The sequence below is a fragment of the Protopterus annectens genome, chromosome 2.part1, assembly GCF_019279795.1.
Source record: "Protopterus annectens isolate FY-2018-M chromosome 2.part1, PAN1.0, whole genome shotgun sequence".
Lineage (NCBI taxonomy): Eukaryota > Metazoa > Chordata > Ceratodontiformes > Protopteridae > Protopterus > Protopterus annectens.
The window spans coordinates 1,439,498,010-1,439,507,109 of NC_056729.1; the positions used below are offsets into that span (position 1 = coordinate 1,439,498,010).

The 9,100-nt window shown below is 36.2% G+C and overlaps 1 protein-coding gene across 1 annotated transcript in view; it reads right to left on the reverse strand.

The window, feature by feature from the left end:
* MFSD10 (major facilitator superfamily domain containing 10) overlaps positions 1–4,810 on the reverse strand; it is a 1,679,282-nt gene extending 1,674,472 nt beyond the window's left edge. Inside the window, exon 1 of the mRNA XM_044062919.1 lies at positions 4,720–4,810. The gene's annotated coding sequence lies outside the window, so the exon portion shown is untranslated. The remainder of the gene's footprint in view (positions 1–4,719) is intronic.
* Positions 4,811–9,100: the final 4,290 nt, after the last annotated feature.

Consider the following 9,100-nt stretch of genomic DNA (forward strand, 5'->3'; position numbering starts at 1 on the left):
TCTGGGTTATTCTTACTTTAAATATAAAAACTAAATATTTCATGGGAATAGTATGGCTACACTTTTAAAGATCCTCACAGATCAACAGCCTAGAAAGCACCTATGAACCTTTGAACTTACACTAAAATGCAGACCAAATGTAGACCAAATAAGAAGTACAATAATGCAAAGAGATGAGTCTCTCTACAATGCTATCCTTACTGTGCCAGCATCACTAGGGCAACAAAAAGTTCAGGTCAATGTGAGTCTGGTAGAAGAGGACTCAGATATACATTCTGTCACAAATGTCTTTTCTAGCACAGAAATACATGTTTGATATCACGTTGAAAGGACTCAGATATACATTCTGTCACAAATGTATTTTCTAGCACAGAAATATGTGTTTGATATCACTTTTGAAAGGCACCTGGCTCTGTTCTTGTAACTGCCCTGGATAGGCCTCCAACTGTTTAACTCTACCTCTCTATTTTTTTTATTTTATTGCTGTCCTAATACATCCTACTGAGACATCTGTCCTCACCTTACTCTCACTAGCTTCTCTTTCTCATGTACGATGAATGACTTATGCACATACTCATGCTGTGATATCCATTGTACACATTTACCTCAAATGTAATATATTTATAATGTAACTGCTATATTAACACTTTGAGCTTGCTTGCAGGCAAGCCAATTTCTTTTTTGCAGTGTGTATAAGGCTTATATTTTTTTGTAACTGTGTGTAAGTCTTACATTACTTGTAACTCAAACTTGTAAGTTGTGCATAACCGGAGCTTTTCTCCCCGAGCCTCCGCTGAAAAAGGACCTGTGTCCAGTGGGACTTTCCCAGTTAACAAATGTAAAACAAATAAATAAAAATAAAATCAATTATAGGAGGTTAGAAAGGACTGGGAAGAGAGACTGAATAAGCAATTCACAAAGAAACATTGTCGGAATATATGTATGTCTCTCAAATATGCAACAAAGTCTAGAAGATTTAGGACATTTGCTTGGAAGTGTTTACATAGGTATTTTTATACTCCAACTAGATTCCCAAGGAATTTTTCCTCAGGTAGACAGCAAATGCAAAAGGTGTGATGGGGAAGAAAGAAGTAATTGGGAACATATGTTCTGGGAGTGTAATGAGTTGGCAGAATTCAGAAATTCTCTGTAGACTACTCTATCAGAAATACTGGGTGTGCAAATTGGTATGACTTAGAAATTACTTTTTTAAGCTATGAAACAAAATCAGATTTGCCTAGACATACTAAGGTCTTGCTGAGTCTAATTAAGGTGACTGCCAAAAATGCAATTACTAGGAAATGGAAATCAAAGTCTCCACCAACTGTACTAGAAGTAGTGAATATAGTAACAGAGATAAAACAACTGGAATTAGGATCTTTAGAAAAGGGTAAGAGCAAATTATATAGGAAATAACTGGAAGTGTGGGATTGATACATGCAGAGGAGGTGCGAGGTTTAAAAGAAGGCAGGATTTGAATGAACTATTTAATGGCTGACTGACAATGACTGGATATATTAAAAGTGATGCATAATGTTTGCAGCTCAGCTGTGTCAGTGCAGTTTGTAGTGTATAATGTTTGCAACTGAAATTGTGTTAGTATGGTTTATTTTCATTTATTAAATGTAAGATTACCTATGTTATACATGATAATTTAATAAAAAATGTTTCTTGTTTAAAAAATATACAATAAAGGGGCAATTTTTTTCCTACAGTATAGTAGAACTATGGACGGCACACAGTCCAAAAAGAAACTTCACCATAGATGTCAGTCTACCAAACAGATGATCACAAAGCAAAGTACTTAGCCTAGCTCTACTAACCATACAAAAAATGATTTTATAAAACAAGACTAGCTGAACTACAATGCAGTGTTTGAATATGTCTACAGTTTTAATTGTTTTATATGTTTGATTTTTTTCATGCAAATGTTATAGTAGCTGAGAGCATCAAAACATGCTGGCTGCATCACAGTTTACTTTTAGGGTGGCATGGAAGTACAGTGTTTAATACTGCAGTCTTCTGGTGTCTGGATGTAGTAGGGGTGCAGTCTGTATGTTCCCCCTGTTTCCATGGGGGTTTCCTCTGGGTACCCCAATTTCTTTCTGTATTCTAAAGATAAGCAATATAAGTTGACTACTTTCATTACTATACTGTTCTCTGGTTTACACTGTACAGCCTGCCTGCCTGCCTGCCTTTACATGGATGGATGGCTGTTATCTGGTTTGCATTTTACAGCCCACCTTCCATGTAAAGTGCAGTCTGGCTTTGGAGGATTAATCCACTTACTAAAATTAAATAACCCCCCCCCCCCAAAAAAAAAAAGTCTAAAGCAAATCACCATTGCCAGATGTACACTTAGGCAGCTAGAAGAAAGGATACTTGGTGGCATATGTCCAACATCCAAAAAAATTATTTAATTTCTATGGTGTACACATATGTCTGTGTATACATATATATATATGTGTAAGCTAAACAAAATTTGCAAAAATGAAGAAAAATAAATAAATGTAAATAAAACTTATTTTACCAGGCAAGACAGACAAAGCAGAACCAGTGTTGAGCGCTTTCATTCTTTATTTGTAGCAAGAACTTCTTCAGAAAAACATAATAGATTAGTTCATAGATTAGTATTAGGCTAACTGCCCTTGTGAGCCATTTTAAGCCTAGACAATTATCCCTTGTGAGATTCAAACCCTGTACCTTGTATTTGTAAGGCAAACACCTTAACCATTAGGCCACCCTCAATAAATACTATTTTTGGCATAAAAGAAACCATCAGTAAGATATTTTTAATACAGAGACAATAAAGTCTGCATGTCCTCCCTGCGTTTGTGTGGGTTTTCTCCAGGTACTCCAGTTTCCTCCCACGTTACAAAGGCATGCAACTGGAGCATTTCTCTCCAGGCCTCTGCAGAAAATTGGCTTTGTTCCAAGTCGGACTATCCCAGTAAACAAATGTTAAACAAATAAATCAATAAATTTTGTCTATATAGACAAATAATAGACAATATTTTGTCTTCACCTGCTTGACTGACTTTGTACTTTTATTACCCTTGATTACATTCACACAAAGGTAGTTGTTTGTATTTTCTTGTGTAATAAAGGACCCGTAAGTTTCTTACTGATGGTTTTTATTATACCAAAAACTGTTTACTGACCTTACTACTGCATATTTTTCATTGCAACATTTTTTCTGAAGAAGTCCTTGCTACAAATAAACAACAAAAGCACTCAACAGTAGTTCTGTTTTGTCTGTCTTGCCTGGTAAAAGAAGTTTTATTTATGTGCATGCGTATATATATTTTATATATATATATATATATATATATATATAAACACGTATTTATATATACACACACACACATGTGTGTGTACATATATCATACATATGTGTATGTGTGTTTATGTACATAATGTGTAAATACAGTTAAAACTAGGCAACTGTTGGTTTAAAAAGAAAATAGCAAATAAAGCAAAAGTTACTATTTTGTCATTAATTTAAAAAGAAAGAAAACATCAAGAAAACAATGATTATTTTTTTTCCATTTAAGCAATGGCATAATTTCTACCAGATTAAACAAGGGACCCAGGTGCTTTATGCAACTTAACCATGATAAAGTAGGTGACTGTAGGAAATTAGTTTGCCACTAAATTAAGAGCATTTATGATCTGCTGAAGAATAAAATGTATGTCCTACTGTTGCTTATGAAATGGCATAACTTCTACCAGATTAAACAAGGGACCCAGGTGCTTTATGCAACTTAGCCATAATAAAGTAGGTGACTGTAGGAAATTAGTTTGCCACTAAATTAAGAGCATTTATGATATGCTCAAGAATAAAATGTATGTCCTACTGTTGCTTAACGTTTCTGTAAATGCACCAAAAGCAAGTTTTTTTTTTCATGGTGCTCTCTGCTGGGTCTCGGGAATTAAATACTAATAATGATAAATGTGTTCATCTCATTTAATACCATGGCCACTGCTAATACATTCATTTGGAAGGCTACTGCTGCACAAACTTTCTCAAAGAACTAGGCACTCAATTTTCCACAGTTCAGCGATAGCTGCCGTCCGTGTTCTGAGTAAAGAAAGACAAAATCATGAAGCGTTAAAAAAAGTTCAGCTTGTAAGCCCAATGATGGAAATAGAAATCACCACAAAGCTTACCCTGTTATATTTACTAAATATTTTCCCCCATCTCTCAATGCAGCACACTTATCACAATGTGTTTAGGAGGGCAGACACACAAACCTCTTACCCAGATTCCATTAACTTCGTTAGGACTACTTGTAGAAAAGATGTAAGTTAGATGCATACAGATCAATGAATGTTACTCCAGAAAGCAGTTTTTCAACTGACTAGTAATTTCAAGCTTCAGAAAAAGTTGAATACTGTAATTTCTAAATAATAACATTACTGCTTAAAAACATGCACACCGACACTGACAGACTATTGTTTTCCAACAACTGAGTGCAGATTCTAAAATCTGCTTCCCACAACTCTTAACATTTTTAACAAAATCAATAAGAACATTCTGTACGGAATTATTCGGTGTGTGTGTGGGGGGGGGGGAGCGCACGCACAACTATCAAAAACTTTCATTCCCTATTTATATTTTACCACATATTTACTCATACGACTATCTTTTGTGAAGACTAGCTGGTTTTAAAAAAATCTAAATAAAGGCATTAATATATAATAAATTATTGTACAAACCTGAATTACAGAAATTTAAATGCAGTTACTTCCTCAATGAATCAGTCGCGAAAACCTTCCATCACTTTTTGGTCCTGTCATTTACAACACAGGGAGGAGTAAACAGCACCACACCTAACCGCATCGGAACGCCCACTACACTTTCAAATAGTGGAAAGACGCACGTTTCTTGTAAACTACCTACGTATACACTCTTAAACTGTACTAATTTGCAAATAGCAGCTATTCGACTTGCTTAAATGTTACTAATTTTACACAAAAGTTAAGATTGCTCAACTCCTTCAGACAAGAGCACTACTTCCGTACTACAACAGCGCGCGGTGCAGTGTGGGATTTTGCTGAACTGTGGAGTGCGTTTACATTTTTTAATAAGTTATTAGCGCTTCGCCGCTTATGTGTTTTTGTAAATGATGTTTAGTATGTGCATCATCGACATTCAATTTCATTTCAGACATAATTTAACTAGGTAATAAGAGTAGATTATCATCATAGTAATTCTACAGAAAATGCACACCACCTGGTCAGAGCCCTCAGTTGAATAAGGGACAAATCACAGCCTCACCTGTCCACCTTTGCGCAGGATAGTCCCTGTTTCAGCATCAGCAGTGGTGTCCTGCGGGAAAAAAATGACAAATATCCTGAGATCTTAGAACAAAATATTTCATATTTTTCTATAGTAGTTGCATAGAAATATTATTTTGCATCACGTGCACGTTATATGAAACTGCATATGTGCCACCACTCAAATGCTACGATAATGCGTTTTATTCTGACAAAAACTGAAGTTCAGTCCTTTGCACTAATTTACATAGAATCTCAACTGTTCAGAATTTTGCCTCATATTTTTTTGGTGTGTTCCTTATAAAATTTGTGTTTTTCTGGCAAATCACTGAGGATTGATTGAAGCCCCTAAATAATGACATACATTTCAGTTTCGGGCTTTATATCCTTCAGAAAATGCATGCTAACACAAATTTTGTTCATGTAGCAATTTCCATGTTCACGAGAGCAATATTTAAAATATGTTCCTATTTTGGGGTCTTTATCCCTCTATTATTTTAGGCGCTGTCCAGATTTCTTACGCTAAGAAGCTGAGAGGTATGGGACTGTGGTTATGGTTTGTCCTGCAAAGCAAAGTGGGATATATATTTGTAGAAACTTTGAGGACAAAACATAACACATGCCTCTCAACTGTCCAGATTTTCACAGAATGTCCAGATTTTTGCCTTTTATCTGTTCCTCATACAATGTGGTTTTATGGCAACTCTTTTGAGGACTGAGCTTCAGACTTTGTAAACTTCAGAAAATGCATGCTAATTAGCACAAAGCATGTTGTTCTAACAGTTTTCTAAGTTTATACGAACAATATTTAAAATCTGTCCCTGATTTTGGACCTTTGTCCCCCAATCATTTTTGGCTTTGTCCAGATTTCTTGCACTTTGAGGTTGAGAGGTAAGCACTTTGCGCATCTGAAAAAAGGTGGTAACCCTAGGGACAAATCTCAAAATAATAGGGGACCATCAAACATCTTTATAACTGTTAACTTGAGATGTTGACAGAAGAAGAAAATTTGAATTAGCATACAATTTCTGAAGTAAAAGATGTCTGTAACTCTAATTGTCATTATTTATTAAGCATAATTCTCAACCTTTTCTCCATTAGAGGCACACGTTTTTGAAGGGATTCAGAGAGACAAAGTTAAAATATGAATCAAAAACAGGGATGTCCCTGCAAATTAAGAACAGCTGAAAGATATGCACATGGCTTTGATTACCAACATATTTTTCAGTTATGTTGTGGCTGCATGGTGTGGTATAATTCAATGCAAACCTGTCAAGTACAATGATTTTGGTCTTAGACTTGACTTACTTTTAAATTTATGATTTTCCTCATAAAGGCAGGCATGCTCAAGGAAGATTCCTTGTCACTAATTTGTTGGTACCTTCTGTGACCCCCATCCCATCCCCACAAAAAAAAGTGAGCAAGAAAAGGTGCTCCTCTTTTGAGTTCTCTGCTATGTTTTTTAAAGGCTAGGGCTGTGATTTTTAATGTTGAGAGGTATGATTTAGTTTTAGGGAAGGACTGAAGTTGAGATCCACAAAATTTTATTTTAGAGTTTTTTTGTTCTCGGTTGCAATCCTACAACAATATTTTCTAAATGATTCAGTACAACTGCAAAGAAAGTTCAATAGCACCCAAATGCTATATATCTGGTTTCTGCAGTTCATGCCCTAACGAGTATTTGTAGCAGTAATAAACTCAGCGTAGGGTAGACCAGACTTCCTTATATACAGTAACATTTTCCAGCACATCCTGTGGGACACCTGTGCATTCCTAGGTATGCTGAAAAAAATATTTTGTGTTGTGGGCCTTCTACTTGTTCTTGTCCCTCTGTGCCTGTGCACCTCTTGTGGGAAGTACCCAAAGAACATACTAGATGCCCAAACTACAAGTAACCACTTCAGCTAATGTATCTCCTGTGGAACACCAGCAGCCCTCTGGGATCCTCCTGGTTAGACAAGCTCCTTATTCTGACTGAAGAATGAGTTTAGTACCCTTTTAAAAAATGTAAACTGATAGTATATGTGATCTCATTCTTTCAGGCACTTACTAACCTTTGTGTAAGCAAGGGCAGGGACTGACTAGTAAAGTGAGGGCTTCATCCATTGACTCAGGTCTTACTGTACCACAACAGTCTGATATAATGCCTGCAGTGCTACAGCTGCTGCACCCATCTGATATCAATCTCAGAATCCCCTCTGCTTTCATTTGTTAATGTGAATAAGACCCCAAAATGCGTAAACTTCTCCAACTAAGTCACCTGCTGCCCCCCCTCAACTGAAGAGAATTTCCATATAGGAGAAAAAAACATGAGTTGGAGTTGTTGAATTTCATACCAGCCTCTTTACATTCAGCTGCAAATCACTTCAGTGCATGCTGGAGATGAGCTAAGAAGAAAAGATAGCTGCAGATAATAAAGCTGTAACTCTGTAATTGTTATTCATAATTAATTATGTGCAGCTCTATCAACGTTTTGGCTCTTTAGTTCTCCATACAGTTGTAACTCAATCAAGTGTAATTAACAACACTACAAATTCTAGGATCTTACATAGTATCTAGTATGTGTGTCTCTATGAGAAAGTTAGCTCATCAGTAGAAAAATGGTTTATGCCCCCATACAGCTTACCACTGAGCATTGTGATTAGATCTCCTACAATAAATTTTAATTTCTTATGATTAGACAAACTGTTCATAATTGTTTGTAGCACATGAGGCTTTAGTTGCCAATGTATTACTAGTTACAGAGAGATATAAAAAGTGTTGGAACACTGTAACATTGTTGACACACAAACAGCAGCCAGAACAGAACTACACATCAGAATAATCAAAAAGTTTAAAATATGTTAAACACTTCTCTCTCTCCCACATTATTGTGTGTGTGTGTGTGTGTGTGTGTGTGTGTGTGTGTGTGTGTGTGTGTGTGTGTGTGTGTGTGATCTTTCAGCTCTGTTCTGAGGTGGCTGATGTGTATGCTGCAGCATGAGACTAGAACATAACTGAAAAATGCATAACAAACTTGTCTTTTTACAGATTTTGGAGCATAATTGTCTCTCATCTGGTCAGGATAAAACAGACAAACAATTGTGGGTTCGTTTCAAGCAGCTTTATTATATACAAACACATCAGGATTGAGGGTTAGCAACTTAAACTTAAATAAACTTATAAACAGACTGACTACTGCATTCATACATGTTAACACACTGGCTGTTCTCTCAAAATGGCACTGCTGTGTGGATGTGTTCTGTATTTATATGCAGGTGCCCTCACTTTGAAATGCTTCTTAAAGTTACAACACATGCTCTGTTCTACAATAATCACTATGCTCCATGTACTACAAAAAATATATACATTTTCTTTTTTTCTATCTACTACTATCACTCCAAGCACACCATGTACACTATGCACATACACATAATTTCATGAATTCTAATATTGTATATTGTAGCATAGAGGTGGCTTATACCTTTAAATGTTCTAGATTATAAGGGGCAGGTGGAATAGTTCTCGATGGTTACTTAGGGATATTAACCCAGTGACTGGTAAGGAGGGTTGAGTTAATGAGGTACAACTGACCAAAGGGATAGTTAAAGCCTTGTGCCCTGTGGAGTGTGTGGAGCAGATTCATGGCCTTTGGGTCTAAAGAAGGTTCTGGGAAGGCTGTAGAAGGAGTTACATATCCCAGGTGGAAGGAAGGCAATCTGGAGGGGTATCCCTGTGTGCCAAAGGAGATAAACCCTTTACAGGAAAAGCCAGCTGAATTTATTCCTGCCTGAGTGGAAAGAGAAAATATTTTAGTTTATCTTTATCTATGGAACTGCAA